Source organism: Cornus florida, unplaced genomic scaffold (genome assembly GCF_030987335.1).
Source record: "Cornus florida cultivar Cherokee Brave unplaced genomic scaffold, ASM3098733v1 CherokeeBrave_3.0.0_Hap2_Chr04, whole genome shotgun sequence".
In the NCBI taxonomy this organism is placed as follows: domain Eukaryota; kingdom Viridiplantae; phylum Streptophyta; class Magnoliopsida; order Cornales; family Cornaceae; genus Cornus; species Cornus florida.
In genome coordinates, this window is record NW_026775574.1 from 29,956,109 (window position 1) to 29,970,087 (window position 13,979).

Genomic DNA, 13,979 nt, shown 5'->3' on the forward strand with positions numbered 1-13,979 from the left:
AAATAATATATAATTTAAAATAACTAAAATAACAGACATCCGGTTCCAAACTCTAACTTATTAATTTATCTATGATTATATGGATAACATGACAAAAATTATATATTATATATTGAGGATCCAGCAAGTGGCATGGGCCGGATATAGTTCGCTGGAACGGGATCGGGTCGAACAATTGAAGTATGACCCATGCCAAAGCACCCCGGAATGGACCGAACCTGGAGGATCTACCGAGGAAGATCAAGCCCATTGGAAGATCAGGCGCAGAAGGAAGAAAACTTTTGAATATATGGCCAATGTAATCAGTTAACAATAATAATTGTAATGGTCTATAAATAGACCATTACAGGTGGATAAGAGGGGGGGAATTTTTTGGATTCTATTGAAGGGTAAGAATTCTAGAGAGAGGAGAAAGAAACGAAGTCTTGCATCTTCAATTGGCGTCGTCTGTGGGAACGAAGAAGAAGATCAATTCGAGCCCGATCAGTACCATATTAGTTCAATCAAGTTTGTGAATACACAGTGTGATTTCTGGAAGTTGAATCCAGATCAGTGAGATTGTAGTTTGTTCAGAGAGAATTCTTGCTTATTGTGGATTCTGAGGCATTTGCTTCGGAATGATGCAATTGTGATTTGCTTAATTGCAGTCAGATCCGGTGAGTTCAAAGTTAGAAAAGTTCAGATCTAGCAAACAGTGATCACGATTCGGTGAAGTTGAGCCCAGATCTAACGGAGTTTGCATCGGTGACGCTTAGATCTGTTTTGGAGTTCGTAATTCATGCCTTTGCTTCGATCCGGAATCATGATAGGGGGTGACAACTCCAATACGGTCGAGAACGTCCAGCAAGTGAAACTTGATGAGTTGATGAACATGATCGAAGCTCTCTTGAGAGAAAATGCGGATCTAATGACTAAAATACAGCGTCAAGAAGCTCCAGTAATTCCACGACCACTCCCGGTAGGAGAAGAAGGTGCACGTACCGATGCAGCACATCACGGTGAGGAGGTTGGAAACAATCTAATAGATCCTCACCGCGAGGAAATCCGGCGAGACGGTTTGCCGCCAAATCTTCGTCGTATTGATGATCGTGAAGGATCAACTCATATGGATCCACGGCGTGAGCAGATCAGGCGAAACGAAGCAATGACTTTTGATCCACATCAAGAAACACTCAGCCGAGGTGAAGCAACAAAGTTGAATCGTCACAAAGCTATGCCTCCATGGCGCAAAGACTTTGTTGAGGATAGGTCATTCGATCCGACCTATCGACCTTCCATGACGATGTTCGACTATCACAGCTCAGAGAGGAGATCAATAGACCAGAGAGCAATTGCGGGGTTCCAGAGGGAAAATGAAGCACTTCGTTCAACAGCTCGAACGGTTGATTCACCGTTCACCGATGAGATTCTGAATGCTCCGAGTCCGAGGAAATTTTCCATGCCCGTTTTCATTCTGTTCGACGGAACGACCGATCCGATCGATCACGTGTATCACATCCAGTTGAAAATGGCTCTAAACACTGAGAATGACTCTTTGATGTGCAAGTGCTTTCCTACGAGTCTAGCCGGACCAGTTCTGAATTGGTTCAAGAACCTGCCGAGGGGTTCAGTGGATAGTTTTCGAAGCTTGTGTGATCGGTTCATAAGCCAATACTATGGAAACAAACGTCCAGCGAAAGATTTATCGAGCCTATTCACAATGAAGCAACATGCTGATGAGCGTCTCCAGGCTTTCCTAACCAGGTTTAACCTTACCAAGAGCATGGTTATTGAATGTCACCCTTCAACGGCAGTTCAAGCATTCATACTGGCCATGAACCGTGGCACCCCATTCCACACAAGTTTGGTGGTGAACACACCGAAGACTATGGATGAACTTAACGAAAGAGCCGATGGATTTGTGCGCTTGGAAGAAGAAGAGATGGCAAATGCTCGGAAGAAAGAAAAGACCAAAGCAAAGATCAGGCAAAAACAGGTTCAGCCGCAACGCTCCTCGTGGAAATCTGAGAGGAGGCCCAGAGAGGAAGAGCTGGTTACTCCATTGAAAGTTACCTTAGCAAGACTGTACCAAGAAAATAAAGATAAGTTCTGACCTCTTTTACCAATCAGACAACCTCTCGAACAGAGGGATCAGTCTAAGCACTGTGCATTTCATTATGATTTTGGCCACCAGACTAAAGAATGTAGGAACCTAAGGAGACAGGTAGAGATACTGATAGCTAGAGGGGAGTTCGCAAGTTATATTCAAGGACCAGCGGTGGAACTGAACCGACCAATGGAGCACGTGAAGAAGAATCAGAAGTCGAATTCTCACAACACGCAACTAGTTTGAGTAATCAATGCAATTCACGGTCGGCTAGAACCTGCCGAGGAGTCAGATGAACTGCTTCGAACACGCCTTCGCCAGGCACGGATGAAGAGAAGGATAGGCAGTGTAAACACTCTGCACTAACAGAGCGCATTAACGCAGATAAAGTTTGATGTAACAAACTTGTTGCGTGTTCAGATCCCTCATGAGGACCCGCTAGTCGTAAGTTTGACAGTGGCCAAATGCTTGGTGCGTAGAGTTCTAATTGACCCTGGAAGTAGTGCGAACATCATGCCAAGAGATATATTCGATCGGCTCAAGATCAAACAAGATCGGCTGAAATCCACGGGGAATCCACTACTAGGGTTTGATGGAAAGCGAGTGGAGCCCGTCGGTACGGTGGAGGTAGCGGTACATGCTGCCGAGAGGGTTTTGATAGAAACCTTTGTGGTTGTTGAAATTCATCCCTCTTACAATCTTCTGATGGGCAGAGGGTGGATCCACAGAGTTCAAGGTGTTCCTTCCACTTTGCATCAAGTAATGAGATGCCTGGGGCCAGACGGAACCAAAGTGATTGACATTCATGGAGACCAGGTTGCAGCTAAAGAATGTTATTCTGTAACACTGAAACATGCTGGAAAGGGGAAAGCTCCCATTCGTTCAGCAAGTCCGAGATAGCAATTACAGGAGCCTCCCTCCAAGCAGAGTGGGGAGGAGAAGCCAGTAGGCTTAACTGAAAAACCCCTGTTTGATGTGCAGATCGATCAGTTCCGACCGGAACAGACAACCAGAGTGGGGGAACGACTTGTTGAGGAGGAAAAGCAGGAATTAGTTGATTTTTTGTCTCAAAACGCAAATGTGTTTGCATGGAGTCACCTAGACATGCCAGGGATCGATCCTTCTGTATCTTGTCACTCCTTGAACGTTAACCCCAATGCAAAACCTGTAAAGCAGAAGCAGCGACGGTTTGCCCCCGAGCGCAACCGAATTATTGCCGAGGAGGTTGACAAGTTGCTTGATGCGGGGTTTGTAAGAGAAGTGTACTACCCTGACTGGTTATCGAATGTGGTCGTTGTGCAGAAGAAAAATGGGAAATGGCGCGTGTGCATTGATTTTACCAATTTAAATAAAGCCTGTCCGAAGGATAGCTTCCCGCTGCCAAAGATTGATCAGATGGTGGATGCAACTACTGGATATGAATGCTTGACCTTTTTAGATGCTTATTCAGGTTATAATCAGATCCCCATGGACCCCACTGATGAAGAAAAAACTTCTTTCGTTACCGAACGCGGGACGTATTGCTACAAAGTTATGCCATTCGGACTGAAGAATGCCTGAGCAACTTACCAAAGACTTATTAGCAAAAATTTTAAGGAACAAATAGGGAAGACAGTGGAAGCTTACATTGATGACATGGTGGTAAAAAGTAAGAAGAAGGCTGATCATGTGAAGCATCTGCGAGACGTGTTTGATGTGTTGAGGCGATATGGAATGAAGCTCAATCCGACCAAGTGCTCATTCAGTGTAAGTTCAGGCCAATTCCTAGGGCACGTGGTTAATCTCAGAGGCATCGAGGCAAGCCTTGCACAAGCAGATGCTCTGACTAAGAATGCCGAGCCGACGACAGTCAAAGAAGTGCAAACACTTACGGGACGGATTGCTGCACTGAGCCGGTTCATTTCCAAATTGTCAGATCGATGCAAACCATTTTTTAACACAATACGAAGCCACGGCAGGCAGGTTTGGGGGGATGAACAGCGCCTAGCATTAACTGCTCTGAAAAAAAGTATATGCAGAACCTTCCGATACTGTCAGCTCCAGAATCGGGCGAAAAGTTATTTTTATATCTCGGAGTATCCAGCATCGCGACAAGTGGCGTTCTGATCCGCTATGTAGAAGGGAAGCAATATCCAGTGTTCTATGTTAGCAAGATAATGACTGAGGCCGAAAGACGTTATTCAAAGGCAGAGCGGGTGATACTATCGCTAGTGCATGCGAAAAGAAAGCTCAGGCATTATTTTGAATCCCATCCTATCATCGTTCTAACCACTTTCCCTATCAGAATAATCCTGCACAAACCAGATCTCTCAGGAAGAATGACAAAGTGGGCCATAGAGTTAATCTCAATTGATATCACATACGAACCTAGAACAGCAGTCAAAGGGCAAGCGGTGGCAGATTTTTTACTAGAATGTGATTCAGAGGACGTGGAGGAGGATCTTCGTGGTTGCTTATGGAAACTCTTCGTTGATAGATCCTCAAATCAAATGGGTGCAGGCATTGGGATCAAACTGCAGACGCCAGAAGGTACAACCTTAAGCCAAGCGCTTCGGCTTGAATTCGGAGCCACGAACAATGAGGCAGAGTATGAAGCATTGCTGGCAGGAATTAAGCTTGCCAATGAGCTTAAGGTCAGGAATTTGAATGTTTTTAGTGACTCACAGTTAATTGTTCGGCAGGTGAGGGGTGAATATGAAACCATGGATGAAACGATGGAAGCATATCGTTCTGCTGTTATGCGGGAGGCCAAAAACTTTAAAAAAATTGAATTCATTCAAATTCCAAGGGAGTATAACGAAGATGCCGACCGGCTAGCATGTAGTGCCTCGGGTTTTGGAGAAACATTGGCAAGGGTGATTCCAGTGGGAATATTAAACCAGCCATCCATTTTCGAAGAACCTTCAGGCTCGGATCCTTGGCAAGTGAATGTTATTCCATATGAGCCAAGTTGGATTGATCCGATCATAACTTACATCCGAGATGGTACTCTGCCTGGGCAAAGAGATGAGGCTAGGAAAATTAAAGCGAATGCTGCGAAGTATGCCGTAGTACATAACCAGTTGTACAGAAGATCTTTTTCCGGACCGTACTTAAAGTATATTACCCCCACAGAGGCTCGGCAAATACTACGAGCTATTCATGAAGGTGTATGTGGAAACCACTCAGGGGGGAGATCTTTAGCGCACAAAGCAATGGCGCAAGGGTACTTCTGGCCGAACATGTCACAAGACTCGGAAGAGTTGTCCAGAAGGTGCGATAAGTGCCAAAGGTTCGAACCACTGATTCACCAACCACCTGAAGACTTGCACGTAATGGCCACACCATGGCCTTTCGCACAGTGGGGGATGGATGTAGTTGGTCCTCTACCAACTGCCAGAGCTCAGAACAAATATGTGCTGCTGGCTACAGATTACTTTACTAAGTGGGTGGAAGCAGAGCCATATCCGAGCGTTACTCAAACTCATGTAAGACGATTCATTTGGAGTAATATTATTTGCCGGTTTGGTGTTTCGAGGTCAATCGTCATGGATAATGGGACCAACCTTGACAGTAACCAAGTAAGAGAGTTGTTGGAGGAATATGGGATTAATCAAAAGCTGGCGGCAGTAAGTCACCCACAGGCCAATGGACAGGCGAAAATTACAAATAGAACAATCTTTACTTGTATCAAGAAGAAGCTAGAAGAAAAGAAAGGAAGGTGGTTAGATGAACTGCCGAACGTCCTATGGGCCTACAGAACGACCCCAAGACGACCGACTGGAGAAAGCCCATTCACCATGGCGTATGGTATCGAGGCAGTTATACCAGTCGAGCACTTAGTTCCGACTGTTCGAAGCTTGGCATGGAACCGTGAGCATAATGACAGTATGTTAAGGTTTAACCTCGATTTGCTGGAAGAAAAAAGAGATGCAGCAGCGGTAAGGCTCGCATCCTACCAGCAGACGCTTGCGAACAGCCATAACAAGAAAGTAAAGCACAGAGACTTTAGACCAGGTGATCTGGTTCTCAAAAAGAAGATGGGGATAGTCAAAAAGATGATGCCACCATAGGAAGGCCCATACAGAATTGCAGAAGCCATAGGAAAAGGGGCATATACCTTAGAAACCATGGCCGGAAGGCTGGTTAACAAGCCTTGGTATGCTACTTCTCTAAAGAGGTATTATCAATAAAAAGTCGAGATTCAATACTGAATTTTGTTCATTTTCAATTGAACACAGTCGAATGTACAAGTTTCTGAGATTTATAAAGATTATACTCCTCTTTAAAAGGTTAAGCAAAGTAAGTGGCAGCTGGCACTATGAGCCGAACGCCAAACACTTGCTAAGAAAAAAAAAAAAAAAAAAAAAGGGCCAAGTGGCAAGTGGCATTCTAGCCAAGCGTCAGGCGCCTGAGCAATGTAAGTGGCAGCTGGCACTATGAGCCGAACGCCAAACACTTCCTAAAAAAAAAAAAAAAAAAAAAAAAAAGGGCCAAGTGGCAAATGGCATTCTAGCCGAGCGCTAGGCGTCTGAGCAATGTAAGTGGCAGCTGGCATTATAAGTCGAACGCCAAACACTTGCTAAAAAAAAAAAAAAAAGGGCCAAGTGGCAAGTGGCATTCTAGCCGAGTGCCAGGCACATGAGCAATGTAAGTGGCAGCTGGCATTATGAGCCGAACGCTAAACACTTGCTAAAAAAAAAAAGGGCCAAGTGGCAAGTGGCATTCTAGCCGAGCGCTAGGCGCCTGAGCAAAGTAAGTGGCAGCTGGCACTATGAGCCGAACGCCAAACACTTGTTAAAAAAAAAAAATAAAGGGCCAAGTGGCAAGTGACATTCTAGCTAAGCACCAGGCGCCTGAGCAAAGTAAGTGGCAGTTGGCACTATGAGCTGAACGCCAAACATTTAAAAAAAAAAAAAAGAGTTTACATAAAGAGCTTGATCAGAAGTCGGCCATCTCATTAATAAAGTTCAAAGAGTTACAAAAAAGATGAGGTGTAAAGATGGCGAATATAAAAAAGTCAGTACATTTAAAAAAAAAAAAAAAAAGGAGTTCTAACTAAGAGGCGTTTGCCTCATCAGCCTCGTCAGCCTCTTGATGGTGCTAGGCTGTCTCCTCATTATTGTTGGTTTCACTATCCTCACGAGGTGGAGAGTCGAGGTGAATGACAGAATCGTTCTGTTGAGTCCTACCCTCAATAGCGTTGGAAGAATCATTCTGCTGAAGGTTATCTTCAGCAGTAATAACAGATGGAGTCAAGGTGGACAGAGGAAGAATGTCCAAAGTCAGAGCAGCAGAAGGAGTATGAGTGATCCGAGAAGAGGCAATCTCTTAGCATTCATCAAATATGCCCTCAGCAGCGGTGGAGTCTGGATCGGCATAAACACCAGGAGGGTCAATATCCAGTTCCTTGTCAACATTATCAGGGGTAGAACCGGTCTGACCCTCATCCGGAACACGATCGGCATAACCCTCTCGGAACCCCTGAGCATATCTGAGGGCTCCAACTCTAAAAAACCGAGCATGCAGAGCTAGCATACCACCGTTTACCCTACTGATGGTATCGAGTAAAGCGTTGCGCTCGTCCAAGGCCCTTTTCTCAAAGGCCATCCGAGCTGATTGCTCATCACTCAGAAGGCGTAGCAGTTCTTCCTTTTCAGCCTTAAGGGATTCCCGCTCGGTATGCCAGACACTCTTTTCGAGCTGCAATGCATTCCTCTCATCCTGAAAAGAGTCAGTCTCCTTCCTCAGCGAATCCCTCTCCTTTTCAATCTTACCAAGCTGAACCATCAACCCGGTCTTCTGAGCAGCCAAACCATCGTTCTCCTTATTCGCTGCATTAAGGCTGTCAGAAAGCGCACGGACCTTGGCATTCACAAGCTCAACTTGTTTCTGCATAGCCATCATCCCGTACAGGGTCTGTAGAGATATACAGGACAACTGGTTAAGCCGAGCAGATGGTTAGAAGAAAATAAGTGTAAAGACTGTGTAAAGACTTATTGACTAAAGAGTAGAAGTTACCTCCATGGCGGATAAGGGAAATCGGCTGAACATTTCCTTCTGAGACAGACCTTTGGCTACCTCAATGTCCTTGGGAGTCCACATGCTCCTGTAGTAAGCCATTGCGGTCTGACCATCTTTGAACATGGTCTCGGTCGGTTTAACAGACGATCCGTCTGTTCGAATGAAGCGAGGGTTCCATGGCGCCGTTCTTGAAACGGAGGCATGCCCAGAAGGGGTAGGGGGCCTAGTCTGAGGAGGTCTCGCTAGGGATATCACATTCGGCCCAGAGGGCCTAACCCTCTGAGACAAAGGAACATCATCGACGTTGAGGGCACTATCAGGTTGGTGCCTTTTTCCTCTTGCCTTTTCCCGTGCGGAAGCAGTAGTAGAACCAGGAGGATTGTTGACAAAAGGGGTAACGTTCGGACTGGCGGTCGCTGTGTTAGAGACCGGGTCAGCAGCTATCACGGATGGATCGGTGGAAGGAGTGGTATCAGAAAGGGTAGCAGAGGAAGATGCTGAAGCTGGTGAAGAATTTGATGCATGGGTGATAACAGGCCTGGGGGCAGTTTTCTTCCTGCCGAATGAAAGGATCTGGAGTTGGCTCATTGTCTTGCCGAGGACTGAGATATCGAGGAGATTGTCTGAGGTGAGGAGGTCCGAGCAGGAGGGAACGTTGGTCAGAACGTACTGCTTCAGGTAGTTATCCCTATCCCTGCACACACCGTAGCTCAAATTATCACAAGGAATGCCTAATGAATGACACAAGAAAGTACAAAAACGAGGAATGCAAATCTCGCAAGAACAGTCACTCTTATGGTTTTTATATTTCTTGTAAAAAGAGACAGAGCACTCTCCAAAAGTGCTCGGGATAGGGAAATCCTCCGCAGCTGGAGAGAACCAGGCTCCCCTAACCCCAATTATATTTTTCCTCCAACCCTTCTCGGATTTGATTTTATCCGTGCAGATGGACCTCTTCTCAATGGGGAAAAAGTGGTAAAATGGTTCATCAGTTCTGATCTTGCTAACCTTGTAACAGAGGAGAAGATCTACGAGGTCCAGATCCAGACCTCTGTCACGAATCAGGAGTAGCATAACGGACAAAATCCTAAGGAAATTTGGGTTTACTTGCAAAGGGGAAAGATTTAGCTTGTTGAAAACATAGCAAAAGAAGGGATGCAAAGGAAACCTAAGGAGATTAAGATGGAGGAGTGAAAACAAGACCTCGCCGGGAAGAAGGCCAGCACCGGTTCTAATATTCACCTCTCGGGGGCAATTTCTAATTTCTACATCGTCAGGGAGGTGAAGTTTCATGCGAAGAACATCTAGATCTACTGTCATGGTGAGAATGAACGAAGATTTCGAGGAGGAGAAAGAAGTCTTCCAAAAGAAAAATGCAAATGAAACTAACCTCAGAGAGTGAGAATGGCAAAAAGTACTGCAAGGCCATTGGAAGGAGGATCTTTTGCAAGAGATCGCCGGAGAGGATTCGAACAACAGAAAGTGAGATGGAGACGGTAAAGAGGATCGATGGAACATCTGTGAAGCTTATAAAGACAAGGTGAGCCCAAGGGCCGAGGAGTCAGGAAAGCGATGAGTTTTTTGAATCTCGAAACGCCGACCCCTAAATCTAACCGTCCATTCTCCCACGCGATTTTCTCGAGCCGTCAGGTTATCATTAGCAGCCTCTAATAATTACCCCTTAATCAATAAGGGGTAATTATGGGGGCAGTTGAGGATGCAGCAAGTGGCATGGGCCGGATATAGTTCGCTGGAATGGGATCGGGTTGAATAATTGAAGTATGGCCCATGCCAAAGCACCCCGGAATGGGCCGAACTTGGAGGATCCACCGAGGAAGATCAAGCCCATTGGAAGATCAGGCCCAGAAGGAAGAAAACTTTTGAATATAGGCCCAATGTAATCAGTTAACAATAATAATTGTAATGGTCTATAAATAGACCATTACAGGTGGATAAGAGGGGGGGAATTTTTTGGATTCTATTGAAGGGTAAGAATTCTAGAGAGAGAAGAGAGAAACGAAGTCTTGCATCTTCATATATATATTATATTATTATTATTTGGATGTATCCATGTCATTACTATGTTCTAATTTTATTTTATTTTTTGTGATTTTTTGTATTCCCGTGTCATACCCATATTCTACATTCATATATGTCGGCTTTCAAATTAAGGGACCTTATTATTGGGAAGACTTCATGGGTTCAACCGTTGTAACAGGGCCACTATCAGGACGTTTACACTGTTGTAACAGAACCACTAGGCCCAACCCAACAATAAGCCCAGGCCCAGTTACAGTCGCAGACAAAATTTATAGATATAAAGACCTAATAGTTGTGCTTTTGGGCTTCTGTTTAGTTTGAATTAGAACTGAGCTTCTGCACTAGGCCTTTCTACTGTTTTATTAGTATTATTATTTTATTTTATATAGCAAAACTAAGGCATACTAGTTTTTCTTTTTTCTTTATAGCAAAACTAAGGCATACTAGTTTTTCTTTTTTCTTTTTAAAAAAAAAAAACTTATTTATTTATAAATTTATTTTTTTTAGCAAAACTACGATTTTTTTTTTTTTTTTTTTTTTTTTTTTCTGGGAGTTATCACAAATTTGTTCCTAACCTTGTATCCAAATCCATGCATCAACATCTTTTCAATACATTTGATTTGATTTTTATTTTTATTTTATTCATCATACACCACTTGTTACTTAGCCCAGTTGATATGATGAGGAATTCAGATGCTTCTATGAGAAACTTTATAAACCTAAATTTCGGGCTGGATATTTTGTTACTCTAATCCCAGAGAAATATATCTGAATCTCATTTTCTTCCTCTTAAGATTCACATTGTCGCATCTGAATCTCTTTTATTTTGTTCCTTGGAAATTCACAATTTTTCACACATTAAATAGTCGTCAAGTTCAATATCAGGTGAGGGACAGTTTACGCTGCAGGCTGATTGCTTTCTAATGTAGCATGTTTGCATGTTTTTGTTAAAGCCAGGGGGCTCAAAAGAAAATGCAAGCTATTTGATTTGCCAACAATCTTGTGATTACTGACTAAATTCCCAGGGAAAATTAGGGCTTGCTTGGTTGCACTCAGAAATCAGTTCGAGTTTTCAAAAATAGTTCTCAGAAACTGTCGACCAGACAAATTTTTGTATAATTTTCAGATTTTCAAAACAAAAAACTATTCTCAGGAACCAAACAAGCCCATTATTGGTCCCATTTATATCAAAGACGGATATAATAATTAAACTCACCCACACAGTTTCAGGTACAATAACACAACAGTAAAACTTAAATTGAATAGCTACTAGTGTTGACAGACTAATGCAGCTGCAGTGATGCACTCGGTTGCCTGTTTGCATATATCAGATATTGTTGTCTCGGGTCCTTAAACCTACAAGACAGCATACAAACAAGACAAAAATTTCAGTATTTTCAAATCTACCATTATAAATCCACGAAATTTTCCGCATCAGATGTGAAGGTTCATTTTAAAGTTTAAACCAACAGGGGAAAGCTTTCTGGGTTGCATGAATGTATTGGTACCTCAATAGGGATGCCAATTTCATCCCCAAGTGTCCTCATTTTGGCAAAACCCCTTGGTAACTTGGACCTCCTCTTTTTACATATATGTGCATCCTTGCGGCTTTAAGCATTGATTCCTGTTTACATACGACAGATTCAGCCACTGTGCTTATAGCAAGAGGATGACGTTGAGAATAATAAGCATGGCCGTGATAGATATAATATTTACCTTCTCCTTCAAGACTCTAATAATGCCATCAAATGTAGCAGCAACATCGGTAAAGTTGGCGATTCCACCACCTATTACAAGATTCCACCACCATCTGTAGTCTGTAGAGGAGAATTCAGGGAATTAGTTGCTATAAGCAGAATTGCATAGCCTGATAAAAGCATATATTAAGTTTATTGAAGGAAATGTAGAATTAGTTTTGCTAACAATTCTTCATCTGCAAAGTGGGGCTGTAACATTAAATTAGGAGCAGAGAGGAAGAGTTCTTACATCAATTACAACTCTGGCATACTGCAACACCTCCTCTTCATTGGCATCTCCACTATATTCAGCATAATTCCCAAGCTCGGAAGCATAGCCAATATCTCCAACCTGATCATGGTCCCTATCAAACCCCCAAATTTTGTATATATATATACACACAAGAAGCTTCTTCTATCTCAATTCACACCTCAATTCACACAATTCTTTGTGATTTGTTGTAAAAAAAACACAAGACTATCAGGGACCCACATTGCTAGATCACGAAACAAAGACATTGTAGTTACACAAAAATACGAGAACCATAAAATATCCACAAGCAAATAACAATAGAAATTGCATATAAAAATAAAAATTTGAATTACAACCAAAAAAAAAAAAAAAACAAATCGCACTTTGCTGGACTATTACCACTGTATCCAAAGACCATAAAAGTGAAATCCACTTAAAGAGAGCTATTAAGGGTTTTTGCGGTATTTATATGTATTGCTTGTTAGATACCTCATCGATAGCCGCTAAGTTCGCCTTCTTTCCACCAACCCCGCCTTCCTACACAGTGATCGCTTCATACGACGAGCCTTCCGCAGCCCGATTACAGTGACCTCTGTCGCGCCACCAATTTATGCGCAGCACCGTCCTCTGAGACGATGTTCCAATGGCCCGAACTGAGCTCTCTGCCCTCCTCCTGATAAACTAGGGTTCTCTGTGGGCCGAACACTGTGTGGTTGATTATTCGTCCTCACACCGAAAGGGCAAAATGGACTCTTCATAGTTCTAATATTTTATTAAGCTATTTTGACTTTTCATACCGTTTTAGGAGCTGTAATTTCTGATCCACGGTCCTTGTTAAAAATAAATAAAATAAAAGGGTCATATTTTATCGGAAAGAAAGTCTCCGATCGCTTCTCACTGAAACTGGTCCAGTTGTGGGACCCGCGGTTGAGGTGGCAAGGCAAGTAAAAGAGAGCAGCACTGTAGTTTTCCGGATACCTACTTATACGTTTTGCTTTGCTTATACTCTGTTTTGCTTATATGTTTTACTTATACTCTGTATTTCATTTTGAACTCAAAATTCCCCCCAAAACCAAAATTAAGGTTGGAGCCAAAACTGATCTCATTTATATATACAGATATATGCCTTTGATATGTGAATATGTGATGTTTCTCTGCTCTGATCTATAAACCGAAAACGAAGACGCGAAGCCTCTACTCTGTAAACCAACACATAAAATCGAATCCTCTGCTCTATAAACCAACACATAAAATCGAAGCCTCTGCTTTGTAAACCAACACATAAAGATGAAGATTTATGAAGAGAAGGTCAAGGATTTAGGCACATAAAGATTTTTGAAGAGAAGGACCCAGTTCAGAACCTCGGTTGGGAAAAATCGCCATACATTTCGACGACAAGCTGAACTTCTTAATCTACCTTCCGACGAGATGCTGAAGCTGCGATCATCCATTCCGGCAAGAAGGTGAAGGATTTCGGCGACAAGGTGAATGTCCGATAGTCCATTCCGGTGATCAGCTGAAGCTCCAATCAACCAGTCAGGCTAGAAGCTCTGATCATTATAAGTATTAGGTTGTTATTTTGAATTTTTTGTAACTTTAGTCATAATGATATATGAAATCCGGTGGTGATTATTGGTAATCCAAAAATCTGAAGGCTGGGTTATTAGTCCTGATGAGCATGAATGCTTCTTATTTTCAGGCAACCCAAGAATTGGGAAGCTTGTTGTTGTGCGTATTTAATGTTCCTATTTATCTGTTTTAGCCTTTTTCTCTTTTTCTGAATGAACCCTATTAGTCATCACTGAACAAAGAAAATTTTATATTGTATATGCATATACCAGATTTTGATGTTTGTTCTTCT

General features: G+C 42.9%; 1 pseudogene; it reads right to left on the minus strand.

Annotated features, from left to right (window-relative positions):
• Nucleotides 1–10,657: 10,657 nt before the first annotated feature.
• LOC132304884 (ATP-citrate synthase alpha chain protein 2-like) lies at nucleotides 10,658–13,622 on the minus strand (annotated as a pseudogene).
• Nucleotides 13,623–13,979: the final 357 nt, after the last annotated feature.